The sequence below is a fragment of the Bubalus kerabau genome, chromosome 1 (assembly GCF_029407905.1).
Source record: "Bubalus kerabau isolate K-KA32 ecotype Philippines breed swamp buffalo chromosome 1, PCC_UOA_SB_1v2, whole genome shotgun sequence".
NCBI classification, from domain to species: Eukaryota; Metazoa; Chordata; class Mammalia; order Artiodactyla; family Bovidae; genus Bubalus; species Bubalus kerabau.
In genome coordinates this window covers 136648892-136669462 of record NC_073624.1, presented here as the reverse complement: position 1 = coordinate 136669462, position 20571 = coordinate 136648892, and the positions used below count along the sequence as shown (strand labels likewise).

The 20571-nt window shown below is 50.2% G+C and overlaps 2 long non-coding RNA genes across 2 annotated transcripts; one reads left to right on the top strand and one right to left on the bottom strand.

Moving 5' to 3' along the window:
* Positions 1-960: 960 nt before the first annotated feature.
* LOC129641812 (uncharacterized) lies at positions 961-6610 on the bottom strand. The gene is made up of 3 exons (XR_008709459.1): positions 6413-6610; positions 5209-5262; positions 961-1450 (listed from the first exon to the last, which is right to left on the bottom strand). It is a non-coding gene; the product is annotated as an uncharacterized LOC129641812 (long non-coding RNA).
* Positions 6611-14536: 7926 nt separating this feature from the next.
* LOC129641811 (uncharacterized) lies at positions 14537-19997 on the top strand. The gene is made up of 3 exons (XR_008709458.1): positions 14537-14792; positions 15580-15654; positions 19715-19997. It is a non-coding gene; the product is annotated as an uncharacterized LOC129641811 (long non-coding RNA).
* The last annotated feature ends 574 nt before the right edge of the window (positions 19998-20571 follow it).

The window sequence follows — 20571 nt, the reverse complement described above, 5'->3', positions numbered from 1 at the left end:
GCTGAGCCCCAGGGTGCCCATGCAGCTTGGGGAGACCAGTCAGGAGCAACTGCCATGGTTGAGTTAAGGGCCACTGTGGGTGGGACCGCTGGGTGGGGTTTGAGAGTTTGCTGATAGAGCAAGGAGGACAACAGCCCAGTCATGGTGGCTCTGCCCCCAGGCTTTGGAATGGAGCACTGGAAGGACGAGGTTGCCACCTGCTGCTATGCGGGAGAGTTCCGGGCAGAGCTGTGCAAGGGCTATTCGTTACCCTGGAGGTGCCTTCTGGAGTGTCAGAGTGACCTTCGTGGGCGGCATCAGTGCACAGATGCACGAAGCCATAGCCTGGATGAGCTCACCGTGGAGGGAGTGCGGAAGAGACGAAGCAACCAAGAACAGAGGCTCCTGGGACATTCCAAAGTCCACATGTCAGGACAAGAGGGTGAGGCCAGCCAGGGGACCAAGGAGGGTGGGTGGCAGGTGAGATGAGACTCCGAGCCAGCCGTGTGAGCCGGGATTCTGCTGCTGCTCTGCGGGTCCCAGCCAGGGAGGCTAGCGCTGCCAGGAGGGAGTGACTCACCCCGTCAAGGGCAGCCAGCAGTGTGGAGGGCGCGACAGCCTGGATGCAAGCGCACCCCTCAGACATCCTGAGATCCAGGGAGGAGGGGTCGGCTGCCTCGGGAGCCACTGTATCTCTGACGTGTCATTAGCACTCGGGAGGAGGACAACTGACCTTTTTTCCTTTATGGCTTTTTTAAAACCTGTTTTCTACTTTGAGCAGATGTTATTTTTGTGTGTAAGAAAAAAACAGTGAATTTTATTTTATTTAAAAGTAAGTTAGGATATTTGTAAATTATATATCAGCTACAGGGTTAATATCCAAAATATATATACAACAAACTCATACAACTCAAAAACAAAAAAAGAAAAAGAATGAAAGAAATTTGATTTAAAATGGGCAAAGGACCTGAATACAGACATACCTCCTTTCAGCATGCTTTGCTGTACTGTGCATCACAAACACTGCTTTTTTTTTTTTTTTTTTCAAATTACATGTCTGTAGCCAAAAAAAAAAAGTAAGTTAGGTTCCAGACATGTTCTAGATTCTTTAGGCACAGTGGTGGGCTAGTGATAACTCATGGCTCCCAAGTGCATCTGGGGACTTTACACCCAGGGGAGGGCAGTTCACCTGGGTTTTGGTTCAGTGGCGCTGGACTTCTAGTTGATCCTGAGCGGCTTCCCCTGGTGAGAACCAGAGCCCCATTTCAGACAGCCTGTGTGGAGTCTCTTGACCCCTCTGTGGTGCTCCTGCCTTTGTCCATGAGGACGGAAGAGTGGCCTCTGCACACTGGGTTGGTGAGGGGCAGAGGGGCATCACTGCTGGTCATGCTGTTTGTCTGCCATGACCTTCCTCAGAGAAAGGTGTGGAGGTCATCGTCTCCTGGCCCCAAGGCTGGCTCAGCAGGACCATCTGACCGACATCATAAGTATTCATGGTTAAGATAGATTTATTCAGCATTCACCTGTTCCATGGCAACTGAGCACCCACTCTGTGCCGTCCACCCTTCTGGCTGCTGGGAATGTAGCAGTTAAGAGAAGATGCAGTCAGAGTAAGGTCAGGGACCACCTAAGCATCTCATCCTCTGGTTGGATGGCATCATTGACTCAATGGACAAGTGTCTGAGCAAACTCAGGAGACAGTGAAGGACAGAGAGGCCTGCCATGCTGCAGTCTGTGGGGTTGCAAAGGGTGGGACATGACTGAGCGACTGAACAAAAGCAACAGAGGTCAGGAACAGGGGGATGACTGTGATGCAACGAGCAGAGGGGGCCCAAGACCCGAGCTGAGCAGCTGCTACAGCCCAGTCCACAGTGCCTCTCCTAGCGGAGAACTGAGAGTGGCCAGGCCTGGGAGCCCAGGCGAGGAGGGGCTCCTCAGACTCCTCCACACCAGGTGAGGAGTCTGAGGACTGGGGCAGAAAGTGCTGCCCAGGGCCGTGAGCGAGTGCCCTTCTCCCAGCCTCAGCCCTCTCCCTGCCCCTCCTTCACAAAACGTTCCATGCTCCCTTACCCTAACTGCCCATGCTGAGCCCCTGGCCCCACCTGGCATACTGCCCAGGAAAGGTGACCTTGGCCTGTACCACAGGGACAGGTCACAGGAAGTGGCTCCCCCACAGGACCGGCCACACTGGAGTCATTTACAAACACATCACAGGACAACTCCAAGCCAGTCAAAAATCAACGCGGTAAAACAAAAAAACAAAAACCAGAAGAAGTTGGCTGACGCAATAACCATAAGCAGCTTTCTGTGGACCCTGGGCTCTGGGCGGTTTCTATGGTGATGGTTCTTTGGGGCTTTGGACCCCTGGAAATGTGCGCTGCAGTTCTTCTCACAGCATCTCCATCAACTGCCTTTTCAGCCGAGTCTCCAGGGTGAGAACCCTCTCATCACTTTGTTGTTTTGTTAGATTAGCCTGTCTTTTCCAAACTGTGCACCAAGCGTGAGTTACCTTTATAACTGAAAAGCCAATACTTCCATTAAGATTCAGAGGAAAGTTTACAGTTTATTTATAAAATCAATAGAAGCGGCTCTGGCCAAGCTGAGTTGGGTAAAGTGGGCGCCCGAGGGGTCTTCTGGCCAGTGCCTGACCCGCTGCGGAGCCTCTGGGTGTTTGGCAGGACACAGAAGTGAACCGGTTGCCGATTCATGGATCCCAGGGCCCCTTGGTTTGGGCCTGGAGTCTTCTTGGCCTCTGGGTCTCCTCCTGTCCCTGGCCCCTCCCATTTTTCTTCTTCCAAAATGACCAAAAGAAATACAACCTCCCATTTCAGTGGGGGAAAAAAATTCATCTAAGTAGCCTTTTAATAAAAACAGAGGCTCTTGCTTGATCACAAAATCAATTAGTTGGTAGAGAATTTTATTAGTCAATCATGTAAGTAATTAAAAATATTGATTGATGAGGGCGCCAGGGGCCGAAAGCGGCTGCTTCTCCCCAGCAATGTGGGGCAGCTGCTGGCATGGGGGCACCGGGAAGTGATCCTGAGTGGGGGCTTTTAAATCACTCCCCAGTGTGCCTCTCCCAAGGTCAAACCAGGACACATAAGACAAGAGACTCAGCCGGTCTCAGAGCCTCCATTTTCTCATGTGAAAAACAACAGTGCTGATAATCTGGGATTCTCTCGTGGACTAAATGAGATAGAGCTGGGATGGTGAGTGGCATGGCTTGAGGGCTCATGACAGGTGGAGCTGTATTCCTGACTGTCAAGGAATTCTAGGCCAAGGAATTCGAGTTCAGTCTTGTCCTGGGGCCGAGGGTGGGAGGGACAGAATGGTCAGGGGGCCTGGTCTTCTGAGTCAGGCCTCGTCAACAGGCAAGGGCTCTGCTGGTTAAGTCTGACCAGAGGTGGATCAGGTGATGTGGGCACCCAGCCTTCTATGCTCAGCACCCAACTCAAGTTCAAGTGGAGAGGAAACGGACTCCCGGTTGGCGGGGGAGTGGCAGATTTCTAAGACAGCATGTGGAACTAGAACACTTTTGTGGCCAGTTTTGGGAGATACCACCTGCTGCCTTGGATCCCTTCCTGGAGGCCTGAGGATGGTGTCCTCGGCCTTAAGAAGCACCGGCCTTGGCACCTGCTGCAGAGGAATCATGAGGGGGGAACAAACCTCCACTGACTGAGTGCCCTGCCCTGTGCCTGCCTCTTCTTCATGGCACATGCAGTGGAAATCACTGCCCCGCTCCACAGATGAGGAGTGGGGAGCTGGTGGCTCCATTACTTAACTGCTCTGTTGTAAGTTCTCTCCTCCATTCTGGGCCTCCTGGTCCCCTGGTGCAGTAGGGAGGCCCACCTCATCCTGGGAGGCCCCTCAGGATCAGACTCCATGGGTGCCTCCCCTAACATCTAAGAGATCTGTGTAATGGACCAGGAAGATGGGGCTCCCTGTAGGGGGAGGGGAGGAACAGAGCCTGAGGGTCCTCTGCCGACAGCCCCTTCATCCACCTCCTTGCCCACAGGGTGCAGCCTTGTCTGAGGGTCCTCAGGAGGGAGCCCCGGTCTGATGGGAGCCCAGGTCCTCAGGACCACCTGGGACAGTTACCCCTACACCAGGCCCTGGTCCAGCTGCCCCTTCCTCCCTGGGAACCCTGTAAACCTCACCTGTCTGGGCACTAAAGGCTTGCCCCACCATGAAGGCTTCTGATCTTCTTTCCTGGCACACGATTTTGCAAAGCCACCCTGGAAAGCGGGCCCTGGAGGTGCTTGTATGCAGGTTGTTCATCCTCTGTAAAGCCTGGCTATTTGTTTAGACTAGCTGACATTTCCATGGTCTTTTATTAAAGAAAATATCCTGGGGAGAAGGCAGGATGTTTGCACACAGCTTATACCCTCCGCCTCTGGTCCCCAGTGCCCTGGAGCAGGTAAGGCAGCAGGGGTGCCAGCCTCTCTCCCACCCTTCTTCCCTGAGAAAGGAGGGGTGGTAGGGAGCCCCCCACAGGTGCAGGGATCCTCCCAATCTCTGCTTGGCCTCATGCTCTGAGGGGCAGGATAGAGACCAGGCAAGATCATGGCTTCCTTCTCAGTGGGACTGTGGTCAATGATCCCATGGGGGACTCCCGGCCAGCTCCATCGGCTGTGCCCTCTATTAGTCTGTCTCTGGCTCTTGTGTGCTGTGCCCTTTGCTCTTTGTGTCTTTGTTGTCAGCATCTGCCGGGGGTCCCCCGCAGTCAAAGGGCTGAGTTAACTGCTGGCGGGCTCCATTCTGAGCGAAGAAGCCTAGTTGCTCTGTGGGATCTGTCTCAAGGTGCCAGAGGCACCTGTGGCCAGAGGAATGTCCTTCCCCGTCGGCCATCACCCAGGCACTTCTGAGGTGGCCGCACTAGGGTCTTGCCTCTCCCCCAGCGCCAGAGGAATGTCCTTCCCCGTCAGCCATCACCCAGGCACTTCTGAGGTGGCCGCACCAGGCTCTTGCCTCTCCCCCAGCGCCAGGCACAGGTGCCACAGTCACACCGACTGGGGTGTGGGGCCCAGCCCTGCACAGCTGCCGCCGAGGGCCTGTCTGCTGAGTGGCCCCCTGGGGGGCCCTAGGATGCTTACTGGACCTTCCCCAGGGCAGCAGCCTGGGGGGTCCCCGTCTCCCTCACCATGACTGGAATGCAGTCTAGGTACGAGGTCCTGGAACCTGGCTTTGCAAGCAGATGGAACACTGGTCACTCCAATGCTGTGTTCTTACCTGTCCTGGAGAAAAGGGAAGAAGGACAGGCTTGGCACTGTCATCCGGCGACACCTGGCAGGGAGGAGCAAAGATCGGGGCTGGTTTGGCCTTAATTAAATCACCCACGGGCCCGGCTCATAGTTATAAATTGCTATCACTCCCAGGGACCCATTTCAAGCAGCATCCTTCCAGGTCTGTGTAAACAACCCCACACCCTCCACTCCAGCTCCTGCCTGCAAATCACAGGAGGTGTTTCCATTTTAACCGAGATCAACTACTGACAATTAGGGATCCTTGGCCTCATTCATCATGAAAGGGCTACACATCTGTGGATTAGGAGAGTACAACTGCCTGCCTCCTGAGAGGAGACTGAGCCGCCAGGCCTGCGGTGGCCCAGTGGGTGGGGCTGAGCAGGTGGGGGTGGGGGTGGGGAAGCCCGGATTCTACTTACTGGAGGTGGGGATGATCCCACCTGCCAGGAAACGCCCCTGTGGGTCAAGTATTAGTCTTGACAGCAGATAGGGTTGGGCGGAGTCTGGGATGCTGAGAGCTTATCTGAGGGCTCAGGCCTGGGCCTCCTCACAGGAGGGGATGTGTTGGGAGGGTGGGGGAAGAAAGGGAAAGGGAGGGGACACGGAGGGAAGAGGGAGCGGAAAGGCGGGAGGGGAGAGCAGCAGCATCTCGGTCCTAGACCAGAGCAAGACGCCTCTCACTAGCCTCCCTGCTCCCTTCGGGTCCCCCAACACCCCCCTTCACACAAGCATTAGCCAGAGGGAGCTTTCCAAACGACAGTCAGACCCTGACACTCCTTCATGCAAACCTTCCAGCAGCTTCCTGTTGCCAGCAGAATAAATTCCACATCCCTTCCAATGCCCCCTAGGGCCCTTCATGGCCTCCTGGCCCCTCTCCGTCTTCAGCCACTGCCTTCCCTGGGACCACACTGACGCCCATCCATCCTTCCAGCCGCAGGTCCCTGCACTTTTCTTTCTGTTGGGCCCTCTGTCTCCTCTTGTCTGGCTTTTTGTCTCTCTCAAGCTCAGCTGTCATTTCTCAGGAGAGGCCCTCCCTGAGCACTCCCATCCATTCCATGTGAATCACCTCCCAGCAAACCCTGTCCCCTTAGCCCTCTGCCCCCTTCACTAGGCCTGCTGGTCAGAGTTGGCGAGGATGTTCCTTATTGACCTGTCAGCTCTCTCTCTGCTCACAGAAGTAGGGGACTCACCTGTCTGGCCCGTGCTCTGAATGGTTGCAGGCACATGAGTGTCGCCCCTCCCTCCGCAGGCCGTCAGCTCATTGAGGGCAGTTCTCCTTCCGCCTCCAAGCTGGGTTCACCATGTGATGCCCTGACCCGCATGGGTTCCATTCACTGGGTCACGGTGCTGATCTTCTTCCCTCTGTACAGATGAGGAAACACTGCCTCCCAGACCCCGTGCCCTGGAGGGGCGCTCCCCAGTGAGCGGAGCAGCAGCGGGGCCAGCACTGGCTGGAAGGCCTGTGCTGACCCTCAGCCGAGGCCCTGCCCCTGACCAGCCGCACATGGCCCGACGCCTGGCGGCCCTCCAGCTGCAGCAGACATCTGCTGCAGCTGGGCCTGGCCTGCGGCTCTGCCACATGTGTTCTGTCTCGAACCCTCCACTGGGGACGCCCCTGGTGATGTGAGACTCACACTGCGATTTCCTGTGATGTAATTATCTCCCTGGAGCCTGGGGAGCGGCCAGCTGCAGGCGGGCGGAGGGTGGGCTTCCCTGCAGGTGTGTGTATGCAGGCACATGCGCCCGTGTGTGTGTGTGTGTGTGTGTGTATGCATGCATGTGCATGTGAGTGTGTGGAGCTGCTCCTCGGGGACAGAGGGGTCTGGGGTGGACAGGTAGCACAGTTGGGTCTGTTTTTTAAAGAGATAGTGTCATGGGCTGCCTAAAGGCTTTGGAATCTCAGAGGCCACACTTCCTGATGCTCCACCCCATTCAACCTCTCAAGAGTCTCAGTATACTCTTCCATAAAACAGGGCAACAGTTCTACCTCACTCTCAGGCTCACCATGAGGATGAAAATGCAGGACAAGTGCTGAGGGCCACTCCCACCTGGAGAAGGTGCTGGGAAGTGTCACGGAGGGGACCGGGGTGGGGTGGGAGGGAGACCTCGGTGTCCAGCACACTTAGTGGCGGGACCTCAGGAAGCCGGGAACCTCAGAGGCAACCTCGTTCCCAACCTCTCAGGTCCATGAGAGGATACAGGCCCAAGAAAGCTCGCCTGGTGCCAGGAGCTAGAGCGACCATCATGCTCACGGCTGAAATCTGAGCTCTGTTCAGGCCTCCACTTCTGGGTGTGGGCCTATTTGGGGACTCTGCTTTTTACCCTGGAGCCTCCTGAGATCTTCCAGCCTAGGAAGATGGAGAGTGCCAGCCCTTGGGGATGCCCAGGGGTTCCCTGGAAGCTGGCAAGAAGCTTCAGCACCTGTGCTACACCGCACAGAGAGAGTGCACCCACCCCTCCAGCCAGGCTTGTGGGTTTTCTGGGGCTGTTGGGGCAGGGATGGGGTAGCTGAGATCACACACCAACCCCTCCTTCTCGTAGGCCTCACCTGTCACCTCTTGTTGCAGGCCTCCAGGGCAAGTCCTCTAGAGGTTCAGGGTCCATGTCGCTCTCCAAGGTGCTCTCCTCCCTCAGCAGCCAGATTTGGGATATGGGGAGGATTAAAAACAAGAGCAGTTAATCCCAATCTGGGTCTTTGTGTTAATCATTCAGTCGTGTCCAATTCTTTGCTGCCCCGTGGACTGTAGCTCGCCAGGCTCCTCTGTCCATGGGATTCTCCAGGCAAGAATTCTGGAGTGGTTGCCATTCCCTCCTCCTGGAATTGGGATCAAATTTTCCCTCCTCCTGGAATCTTCCCAACCCAGGGATCGAATCCAGGTCTCCTGCATTATAGGTGAATTCTTTACCATCTGAGCCACCAGGGAAGACCAATCCCAATCAGCTGTATATAACATAGATAACTAATAAGGAACTCCTGTATAGCACAGGGAAGTCCACTCAACACTCTGTAATGGTCTATAAGGAAAAAAATCTAAAAAAGGGTAGATACATGTATATGTATAACTGATTGTTTGTATAACTTTGCTGTACACCCAAAACTAACAAAACATTGTAAACACAATTACACTCTATTAAACAAACAAAAACCACGAGCAGTGACAGAAAAGGCTCTCCAGCCACCCAGGGTGGGGGCCTTCGGGTGGGGGCAGCCCCCTATACCTCCCAGGCCTCAGCCACGTCATGGGAGCTTGGTCTGCCCTGCCTGCTCCAGGGCCACCTGAAGTCCAAGTGGCAGTGCTGTGTGAAAGGACGGAAGTAATAAAAATGATGAAAACAAGCCAGCCCAGGTTATTATTTTGCCCTCCATGTCCTAGTTCTGCTAACTCCCCTGGCTCCGGGCTGGGCTGAATGCCTCCCTGGAACGAGACGATGGACAGTTTATTCCTTTGTGTTCAGCCAACCAGAAACTCAGCCTGCGGCACTGCAGTCTGTGCCCGGTGGGCAGCCCCGGAGCCTCACCCTCTAACTCAGTTTCCCCTCTGAATCGGGGCGCCAGCACACGGTTGCCTCTGAGCTCTCCTGCTGAGTTGGGATGGGTTTTTCCTGTGTTCTCCGGCGTCTGTCCAAGCTGGCTTTCCCTGAGCATGGATTGTTCTAGCTCTTCAGGTGCATATGCCATCTCAGGGGATGGAATCTGGAGAACACTGCACCCAGTACCCCCTGTTTCCCGTGGCCTGGGCATATCCCCTCAGAGCATGAGACAACCCAGCTGCCAAACCGAGGCTGCCTGGCCATGCCTTCTGCTTGGTGGGACTCCTTGAGGGAAAGCCTGGACCATAGCCTAGTGCCGGCCTCTGAACCCTCCTCCTCTTGCATCACAGAGCATTGGACAGAGACCTTTTGCTTCCCGCCACCTCTGAGGCCCAGCGCTCCTGCACAGAGAACCTGTCATCACACAGGCAGGATGCCGACCCTGGGGAGGCCACCCCATCATGCCACACAGTCCCTACCCACTGGCCAGCCCGTGGCCCTGGCCCCTCCCATTGCAATTCTGGGGCACCCCATTCTCTGAGCCTCACATGTACCCAGGCCCTAGGCACCGACAGCACTGTCCCCTCTGTGTCCCCAGGTGAGCCTCCTCTGTGACGCCTCCTGGGACGGCAGGGCTGGGGACAGGGCCAGTCCCCTGCCTCTCTGGGTCTCTAGGCTGTTCTGCTCCAGGGAGGGGCTACATATCACCTGCCCCTCCCCTAGGCTCTGCTGGCAGGTGGGATGAATGAGGGCCCAGTAGCCAGGTCACCATCCCTCCAGAGCCCTGCCCAGCTGGACCAGTGGACCACAGACCTAGTGATGAAGTCAGAATCACAGGCTCAAGCCCATGAGCCAAGCTCTGGGCCTCTGCCTGGGGATGAGTCAGTTCATGAGCCCATGGGCAGGACGCATCTGTCACTCTGCTCTCGGACATCCCTGGTCCCTGAGCTCCTAGCCTGACCTGCCCCGGGCTGCATGCTTCTGCTTATGGGATGGATCCTCCACTCGATGCCCAGAGTTAAATGGGCATTTCTTTGCTGCTTTTTCTTACCCCTAACACAGCTTCTGGGATTAATTATCAAACAAGGTCATATTTGAAAGGTAGTTATTACAGGGCCAGCCCAACATGAATACCATAATTCAATAAACAGCAAAAAACAATGGAGAGCACCAGACCATGGACCACTGTCCTCTATGAAGACAGATGCAAAAAACCTTAAATTATTAGAAAATAAAATAATATGCCACAACCAGGAGGCCCATCCATCTGGTAAGTAAGGCTATAACACTGGTAGAAAGGGTATTAACAGAGTCCACTCGTTAATGGGTCAGATGGTGGACAGTGTTTGGAGAGGTGCAAAGGGGCTTTAGGACCCAGCAGTGCTCTGACCTGGGTGGGTTTCACCGCCTTAGGCACTCTGGAGAAATCATGGAGCTACACCTTTGGAGCTATGCTGTGGCTGTGTGGTGCTATGCTTCAAAAACAATTCAATAAGAAAAGTAACCAACAGAGAGGAGATGTTGCTTCAATAAGAAGCAACCAACATACAGAAAACTGAGGACTAGCAACTTTAAAAATAAGTAAGAAAAAATAACAACAACCTCAACCCACTGCAGTATTCTTGCCTGGAGAATTCCGTGGACAGAGGAGCTTGGTGAGCTTCAGTCCATGGGGCCACAAAGAGTGAGACACGACTGAGCAACTGTTGATGATGATGATGATAGGAAAAGTGGGCAAGGGATACAAAAGAGCAATTCACTAAAGAGGAAACACGAATGGTCATAAAAATGTGAAATCAACGGTTCAACATCAGTAATCCACTGAGAAAATACAAACAAATAAAAATGGAGTATCATTTCATATCCATCAGTTTGGGGGGAAAATGGCATCTGATAATCCCAAGAGGGGATGAAATGATGAATTGTGAGAACTTTCACACCCACGGACAGGGGTGAAAATTAATCCAACCACTTGAAGAAAAGAAATGTGTGAATTTGAAACAGTGCATGCCTGAAGATGTGGAAATTCCACTCTTGGTATATGCCCTTGGATACCACTGGGAAGGTGAATAAGAATGTTCATTATGGTATGAAGTTCATCATAGAACAAAACTGGAAATAGTTTAAATAATTAGGGAAGCAGACAAATAAATTGTGAGATATTTATGAAATAGAATCCTTGTGGAAAAGTTAAAATGAGTGAATTAGATCAATGTAGATGAACTCAAATTTAGATTATAGTTTAAAGCCCGTGTGGCTTCACGATCCATACATGCTCAGGGGCCCTTTGTACACGTGCATGTACGTACGTATGTGCATCTGTGTCTGTATGTCTCAAACTATGGAAAGCACCTTGAGTTAGGAGGAAAGGAAAAATTCTGCAATCTTTTGTTGCTTTTACATGAATTTAAAACTTCTCAAGTAAACATGACCAGATCTCAACATTTACAAATTCTGACACTGGTATCTGCTACAGACCATACTTTTCTACAGTTTTAAAATTTTAAACAGGAAAAAAACCACAAAGGAAAACCAAGGGAATGAACTGGGGAAAAAAAAACAACTATTAAAAAAAGGCAAAAGAGACACTGATGTATAGAACAGTCTTATGGACTCTGTGAGAGAGGGAGAGGGTGGGAAGATTTGGGAGAATGGCATTGAAACATGTAAAATATCATGTATGAAACGAGTTGCCAGTCCAGGTTCGATGCACGATACTGGATGCTTGGGGCTGGTGCACTGGGACGACCCAGAGGGATGGAATGGGGAGGGAGGAGGGAGGAGGGTTCAGGATGGGGAACACATGTATACCTGTGGCGGATTCATTTTGATATTTGGCAAAACTAATACAATTATGTAAAGTTTAAAAATAAAATAAAATTAAAAAAAAAATCCTAAAAAAAAAAAAAAAAGGCTGATGGATTTGGAGAAAGTGGCAGCTGCCACTACTCTCAGAAGAGTGCAGGGCCCTGGCCAGGCTGGATCTCAGGGCTTCATTCATGAACTCGCCCAGCCCATGACTGGGTCTGAGTTTGCAGAGGCTCTCGGCTGATCTTGGAGGCATCCATGGGTGCCCTGGATTATAGAGCTGGTCACTGTTCGATCAGGCTATGCAGGCCCTCGTTTCAGTTCTAGCTCTGGTCCAGCTCTGGGGAGCCCCTCTGGCCTCTAACTCACCCCCATCATGGAAGCCACTTGGGGATCTGGTGGCTGTGGCCCCAGCCCAATATCAGCCCAGTCCACTCCCTCCTACACCAGATTCCAGAGCCCAGACCAGCTCAGAGACTGCAGCCCTCCACATGCCCCTCCTGTTCAGAGGCTTGAGGAGAAGCGAGGTGTAGGAATATACCCAAGCTATAAAAATAACAGCCCACATTTAATCCTGTACTTAGAATCCCGTCATCACCTGAATTACCTCTCACAACCATCCTCTAGGAAAGCAAACACCAGGAGACCAGGACCCCTCACAAGGGAAATCCATGTTCCTTTTAGCCCACTGAAGACCCAGGAACAACAAAAGGACCCAGAACAGACAAGGAGGAGGAAAAGGCTGGGAAAACTATTTGACTTTTTTTTTTTGTCCCAGCCACACGGAAGTCAGAGAGAGCTCACATGTGAATGGTGATAAGAATGAGTGGTGCCCCAGTGCAGGTCCCCTCCAGGCTTGGGACCTCCTGCTTCAGGAGGAAGGACCTGGAGGAAGGAAGTGGTTGCCCTCGGGTCAGGAGAGGCAGGGTCCAGGCTGGCATTGCTGAGAGATGTAGGCACTGCAAGGTCTTAGGCTATCACCTGTTGGGACCCTTGCTCTCTAGCTCTGGTCCCTCCTCACACAGTGTGGGCACCCAGAGGCTTCACCTGACCCTTGCACCCATCTGGCCTACTCAGGTTTCAGGAGCAGAGGTTGGGGTGTGTCCCCCATGTTCACCTGCCCCCCGGCAGTAGTGGGCAGGAGCTGGTCTCCTCATTTCTCACCAGCACTTGGCACAAATGGAAATAAGTTCCAGGGACCCAGCATACTGCCGTGCTCTCCACAGCCCACGGCACTCTCTAGACTCAAAGAATTCCATGGTCACATCTGATTTTTCCTGCTGGAGCCCATCATGTTTACACGTCAGAGTGCAGTGGGGGTGGAGCGAGGGTGGCCTCTCTGGGCCCTGAATCCCCCACCCCACCCCCAAGGAGCTGGCTGAGGTTTCTGCTCTCAGTGGACCCCAGGGAGGGAGGCTCGGAGCCGGGGAGCGCCTGAAAGGATGGTAATGCAATCACTACCCGAGACCGAAAGCTTTTGCCACAGTATCATGTTCACTCCTTGTGACCCCAGCACACAGCTAGATAGGGAGCCCCGGTGGGGCTGAGGCCTTTCTGGGGCTGGCACCCTCCATCTGCCTGGCACTGGCTCCTGCGGTCCAGCCTTCCCAGTCTGACTGTCTTCTGGGCCAGAGGCCCTGCTCAGAGGCCATGTCCTTGGCTCATCTGCAAGAAGCCAAGGCTCAGATGACATCTCATTTACATGCCCAGTGTCCCAGAACAAACTTGTGAGCCATAAGTCTGATCAATTCATGTTATTATGCACAGGTTCAAATAATACATTAGAAATAGTCTTTGTCATCTTTGGGGAAACAAGGTTGAGCTTAAAAGAACAGGTATACAAATAGGAAAAACAGGCCAGTTGAACACAGCAGGTGTTCTATCAGTAAATGCAAATCGTGCAAAATTCAGGTGAAGACTCATGTTTGGTCTTGCACAGGCCTGGAAGCTCTGAAGTGGAAAGTGGAAGGTGAAGCAGGTCAGCTCCAAGTCAGGGAGGCCTCCCTCCAGGCACAGGCTGCTCCTCCCTAACCCAGCAGCCCAGGGCAGTGGAGGAGGCCAGGGGGAGCTGGGTGCCAGACTGGACAGGGGCCTGCCCAGACTTTCTCATTCTCAGGCTCCTGAGGGTCTGAATCCTGAGGGCCCAGGGCCAAAAGGACAGTCGGCACATGTCCTGGGAATGCTCCTGGCAACCAGGCTTTTACATCAGCAAGATGGGTCAATCCTTTGGGCCCCACTTACATCACAGAGCCCAAAGTTAGAAGCCATCCAGGTGGGAATAAGGCTGGGAGGACCCAGCCTCCCAGGGGGCAGAAGCTGTTATATCGTCTGTATCTCTGGACCCTGGAGATGCCCAGCTCATCCTAGGTGTTCGATGGATACTCAGTGAGTGGTTGATTAATTTATTCAGCAAACATTAATAGCTATTTAGCACAGGTGCCAGGCTCAGTGTGGTGCAAGTGGCCAATAGGACAGACACAGCCCTGCCCCTGGAGCTTGTGTTCTAGTGGGTGAGATAGACCCATAAACAGCAGCCTGAGTGGCAGGAGGGATACCTGAGAGAAGAACCCTGGGCCACAATGACGGCCCCTGTCCTGTGAGGTCCCAGGGTCATGGACAGAGAATCAGACAAGGCAGAGAGCAAGGGATGGTTGGCATGGATAGTCTCAGGTGTGGCCATCTTGAAATTCTTAACATTTTACCTTTGAACTTGTGTTCTGAGTGAGGCTTTGGAGAAAAACAGAGCACCTGTGATCGGGGAGACATGCAAATTTGTTGCAGCTTCCTTAATATTGATAAATGGATTACTTCCTGCCATGTCAATAAACAAGGACATCACAGTCATCAGTGATTCCAGCCCTTCAGGGCAAATAGGAAGGAGAACAATACCTGCTATCTGGCAGCTATCAGACTGCAGCTACTCCCTACAGTGAGCTCAGGATGTGAAAAACAGAGGACGCTGGCCTCAGATAGCATATGAAAGGAGTGATTTCAGTGAGCCCAGACTCTTGCATCTTCTCATACATAGAAAAGCACTAAATGCCTTAACTTGGGATATCTGGTTTCCTTTAATTAACAGGTGGCACTAGTGGAAAAGAACCTGCCTGCCAGTGCAGGAGATGCAAGAGATGTGTGTTCAATCCCTGAGTTGAATCTCCACGGAAGATCCCCTGGAGGAGGAAATGGCAACCCCCTTCAATATTCTTGACTGGAGAAGCCCCATGGACAGAGGTGGGCTATGGTCCTAGGGTTGCAAAGAGTCAGACAGGACCAAAGCAACTACGCGTGTATGCACTTGATGTTCAGGGCTATCTGACCTTTGTTGTAAAACTTCTGTATAACCTGACTCCTCCCCCCACCTCCCTGGAGCAGCTCTTTCAGGGTTACTTGAGATGCTGTGTCCAGGGCTTGAAGCCCTAAAAATTTCTTCCGAACAAAATATAACTCAATTTTTAGGGTGTGGCTAGTTTTTCAGTGGACTACATGAAGCCTCATGAGCATAGGGTGCTGGGTGGACAGTGTTTTAGGCCAGTGACTCAGCAAGGACAAAGGGAGCTTGTCATGTCGATCGCTGAGTAAAGGTGGCAGTGAGACCCGAGGGCCCTTGCTTTCTGGTAGAATCTGAATGCACTGGGCATTGGCGGGGTAAGAAACCGAAACAAGGGCCCACCATGTCCTTTCTCTCTCGTGTCACTTTGACACTTTTCATATCAGTCAGCCACTTGGATGAGAATGATGATAGGAGGGGGACTTCCTCCTCATGAGTAAGCTGAGGTTTGAGGGTGTTGGTCCCCTGGTGTCAAGAAGTGAAATTAAAATAGTTGAGTCAGTAGTGTGAAGCATTTTCACTGTTCTGATGAGAAGAAAAAAAACCAAAACCCATATATGAACATACAAGTTGTAGAAGTCTTGGGAATTTGGGTATCAGTTAAATGTTCTTACACTTGCATTTATATCAGAAAGGTGAAATGGTAAGGTTCATGCTAATGATTAAAATTTAAAATTTTTCTTTCCTTAGAATAACATCAAATAACAAATTAAAACACTGCAAAAGAGGAAGATGGAGAAAGAAAGGAAGAAGCTTCACATTCCGGTACTTTTTCCTTGCCTTTTGAATGTGGGGCCCATGACTCACTCTGCACTGAGCCTGAGTGAGCATTGTATTGGAGCCAAGGTGCCTGCAAAAGGCAGGTGGGAGCAGGTGGGGGGAAAGGGGTTGGTCAGAGAGGAGGCTGTGATAAGGGTCCAGCATGGTCTTGGGGGACAGTGGCTGCCCACCAGCTGTGGTCACTGCAGGGAGGAGTAGGGTGGAGTGGACCCCTCAAGTGTGCCATTTAGTGCCCTCTTAGGGACAGCCTGGGAGTTGGGGTTCAGGGCAGAAAGGGAGCAGTCCCCCGCTTCATGTCAGCTAACAGTTTTTATGCATCCAGCCTCCAAGTAACATTTCCCTTGAACATGGTTTGGAGGCTGTGTGGAGACCTGGGGCAAAGGCAACCCCTGGGCTGAGTTCAGGACTGGCCTTGAGTCCTTCCAGCCTGGCACCCAGAGCTCTCTGGAGGTCCAGAACATCTCCTCCCCACCAATGTCCACCGTGGGAGCTGTGGTTATGGGAAGCAGTTTGATTTGACACCTCGCCCCACCCCTAGCCTGGAGGCCGTCTTGGCCCTGAGTGAGGCCGGCCTGCGAGGAAGGTCCAGCATCTCTCCTTTCACTCAGCAGCCCTGCTCCGCAGCCCGGGTAGGAAGCTGACGGCCGGCTGGTGTCTGGGGAGCACTGCCTTCCACTTGAAAGTGTGGATGATTAAAGCCGAGGCTGGCGGTGATGGAAGTGGCTCCATTAGCTCCTGGGGAAAGTGGCACATGGTTTTTCCCTTCTGCGCTTGCTCTAGGCCCTCCCCGGGGTCACACACACACACACACACACAGGACCTTGTGTGATACAGCCGCTCTGTGAGGTCGGCAAGGCGGGGCTGGGCAGGGAGGTTAGAGAAGTGGACATAAAGAGAACTCAGGCTTCCCGCACAGCCACGCTGGACCTGGCTCTCTAAATGCATTATCTCATTTATTTAATCCTCACGTGGGTTCTCATAACTATTACCAGAGCAACTGCCGTTTCCAGGGCGCCGACTCTATCTCAGGGATTTTCAGTGTTTCATCTCAGATCCTTACGTGTGGGTTTAACTGACAAAGGAGTGGTAGGGATGCCTTTCCATTTTTTAAAACAATTATTAATTTTTGGCTGGTCTAGGTCTTCGCTGCTGAGCAAAGGCTTTCTCTAGTTGTGGCAAGTGGGGGCTACTCCCTAGTTGAGGTACGTGGGCTTCTCATTGTGGTGGCTCCTTTGTTGCAGAGCACGGGCTCTAAGGCACTTTGCACTTCAGTAGCTGAGGCATGGAGGCCTAGATGCCCCTCAACATGTGGAATCTTCTGGGATCAGGGATCAAACCTGTGTCCCTTGCATTGGCAGACAGATTTTTAACCACTGGCGCACCGGGAAAGTCCTGCCCTTCCATTTATTTAGATCCTCTTTCATACCTTTCAGCAATGTTTTGTAGTTTTCAGTGAATAAATGTTGCACATCTTTTATTAACTTTTTTCTTAGCATTTTATTCTTTCTGATTCTATTAAATGGAACTTTTCTTCATCCCATCTGCAAATTGTTGTTTGCAAGTATATGGAACTACTAATACATGGATTTTTGTCTGTTGACTTTCTATCACAAAAACTTGCTGAACTGATATTAGTTTTCATAGTTTTTTAGGATTCCTTAGAATTTTTTATGCACAAGATTATGTTATGTTACCTGTGAGTAGAGATGGTTTTACTTCTGCCTTTATGATCTATATGCCTTTTCCTTTTTTTTGTCTAATCGCCCTGGCTCGAACCTCTAATAGAAGGTTGAATAGAACCTTGAATAGAAGTGGTGAGAGCAGGCATCCTTGTTTTGTTTCTTATTTTGGTGGGAAAGTACTCAGTCTTTTTACTGTTAAGTATGATTTTGTGGGCTTTTCATGGATGCCCTTCCGAAGACTAAGGAAGTTCCCTTCTACTTGTTTGTTGATTGTTTTTCACTTGAAAATACATTGTATTTTGTCTAACTCTTATTCTACGTCTATTGATACAATCATGTGAATCTTTTTCCTTTGTTCTGTTTAATATGGTGTTTTACATGGATTCTTTTTCAGATGTTATATGAACCTTACATTCCTAGATAAATCTCACTTGCTTACAGTATGTAATCCTTTTTAAAAATCATGTTGCTGGATTTGATTTGCTAGCATTCTTATATCTATATTCATAAGGGATATTGGCCTGTAGTATTCTTTTATCGTGGTGTCTTTGTTGAGTTTTGGAACCAAGGCATTATTGACCTCATGGAATGAGGTGGTAAATGATCCCGTCTATTTTTTTGGAAGAGTATGTGAAGGGTTTGTAGCAACTCATCTTTCAATGTTTGGTATAATTCACCAGTGAACTATCTGGGCTTTGGCTTTTCTTTGTGGGTAATATTTTTCATTACTAATTCAACTTCTGTACCTATTATAAGTCTATCCAGATGTTCTATTTATTCCTGAATCCATTTCAGTCATCTGTGAAATAGATTCTTTATCAAGGTACCTAATTTGTTGGCAACTCAATCATAGTATTTCTTTATAATCCATTTTGTTTCTGTAAGGTTGGTAGTAATGTTCCCTATTTATTTCAGTTCTGACTTTAGTAATTTGAATCCTCTCACTCTGTCTCTCCCTCTCCATCTCCTCCCTCTCTCTCTTTCTCATCAGTCTACCTGTGGTTTGTTCCTGTTTCTCCATTACTTCCTTCTTTTGTGTTATATATTCTAGCATACTGTTTTACTGTCCTTGCTGTTTCTTTTACTGTATTTTTAAAGTTATTTTCTTAATGGATCCCTGCAGATTACAGTGGACATATTAATGATCAGCTAATGTTTGGGAAGATTTCCTTAAATGCTTTGAACCAATAAGTCCTTTAGCTTGTGCTGAGGGACTTTGTGTGTGTATGTGAGAGAGAGAGAGAAATGGGGAGGCGGGGGAGCATCTTTAAAACTCAGGCAGGCAGTTTACAAGTCTGCCTTAACTTTCACTTTCTGCTTGCAGAGAGCTTCAAGTTACATCAAAAGTGAGAGATTAGGTTCATGACAGGTTTTCCTAAGCATGTGCATAGCCCTGCACGTGCATATGACATCCCAGGAATGTGCCAGAGCTTTTTAAAGCCCCCTGTTATAAGCATCATGTTCCCTAGGCTTTCTTTTGCAGTTTTTTGTTCAGCCTCTTGTCTGCCCCAACTACTATTGCTACCTCAGACAGTCAGAGTGAGAACTGCTGCTCATTGCTGTCAACAAATGCCTTAGGCATAGAGCTATTCATATGCAGTAAGCTTTGACTAAAAAAAAAATCATTTAAAGGGACCTCCCTGGTGGTCCAGTGGTAAAGACCCAGCACTTGGAATGCAGGGGGGTGTGGGTTGGACCCCTGGTTGAGGAACTAAGATCTCACACGCCATGTGATGCAGCCAAATAAATAAATAATTTAGGAAGTTGGAAGGTGCTAGAATGGAATGCAGAATGTGACAAAAGAATCTAGTTGCACTAGAAATGTCTGACATTACTTCATGAAAAGGATGGGGGAAAAAAGGTGCTGATCTAAGTAACTTCAGAAATGAGTGGAGGGACTTATTTGGTGGTCCAGTGGCTAAGACTCTGTACTCCTAATGCAGGGGGCCCAGCTTTGATCCCTGATTGAGGAAATAGATCTTACATGCTGCAACTAAAGATTCCCACATGCCACAACTAAGACCCAGTGCAGCCAAATAAATAAATAAATGCATATTTAAAAAAAAATGAATGGAGTTTGTAAGACTAAAAAGGAACGGTACACAAGCATTATATTCTAGTTGATATAGTCGTTCCTCACAAAAGTATGAGTTAACAATTCTGAAGCCATTCTATATGTATACTGAAACTGAGCAATTAAATATAAGGGTGGTTGATTCTGGAAGTCAGGTTTCTCCTTGTTGGAGTGCAAGATTTCAGCTGAACAAGGAGGGAAAGGTAGAATGATCTATAGCCTAGCCAAATTGACACAGGAAAACTAATCATTGCATGTAGTACGAGCAGTTATTTCTTTGCTTTGTCAGCTAAGAGAGCCGAGAAGCAACAACACCCCAGTAACAATGAGCATACTCAGCACTCAGATCTTGGTTTCTAAAACTATTCTCCAATAAAAGGAACCAGAGCACTTTGGAGAATGGCTGAATCTAGGCTGGGATTGGAAACATACAAGGTGAGGCTGGAGCATCTTGTAATGCCAGAAAGCAAGAAAATGGTAAAAACGAAAGAGAAAAAAAAAGAAATCTACAACGATGGAGCTAAAAGGAGCACAGGAGTCAAGTGAAGGAGTTCTCATGTCCAAAGCTGGAATAATTTGGGTGACAAAATAAACTAGTATTGGATTATAACCCAAAGTATAAAATAAATATTGATGATTCCTTACTGATGTAAATAAAAGTGAAAGTGAAAGTGTTAGTCATTCAGTAGTGTCTGACTCTTTGTGACCCCATGAACTAAAGCCCTTCAGGCTTCTCTGTCCATGGGATTCTCCAGGCAAGAATACTGGAGTGGGTTGCCATGCCCTTCTCCATGGGATCTTCCCAACCCAGGGATCGAAACCAGGTTTCCTGCATTGCAGGCGGATTCTTTATCACTGAGCCACCAGGAAAGCCTTATACAAATAAATTACTGAGTAAATAAATAAAATGGGGGGAAGAGACAAATATCACGTGTAGAATTCCAAACAATTGTTGTAGATACTACACACTTAGAGGTAGAGTGTAATTCCCACTCCTTAAGTGTGGGCTGTTCTTAGTTACTTTCTTTTATAGAATACAGTATACTTTGCAAAAAAAATAAAAGTGGGAGGGAAGGAAGAAAGAAAGGAGGGAGGGAGGGAAGAAAGGAAGGGAGGAAGAAAGAGGGTAATTTTACAGTAGAGGAA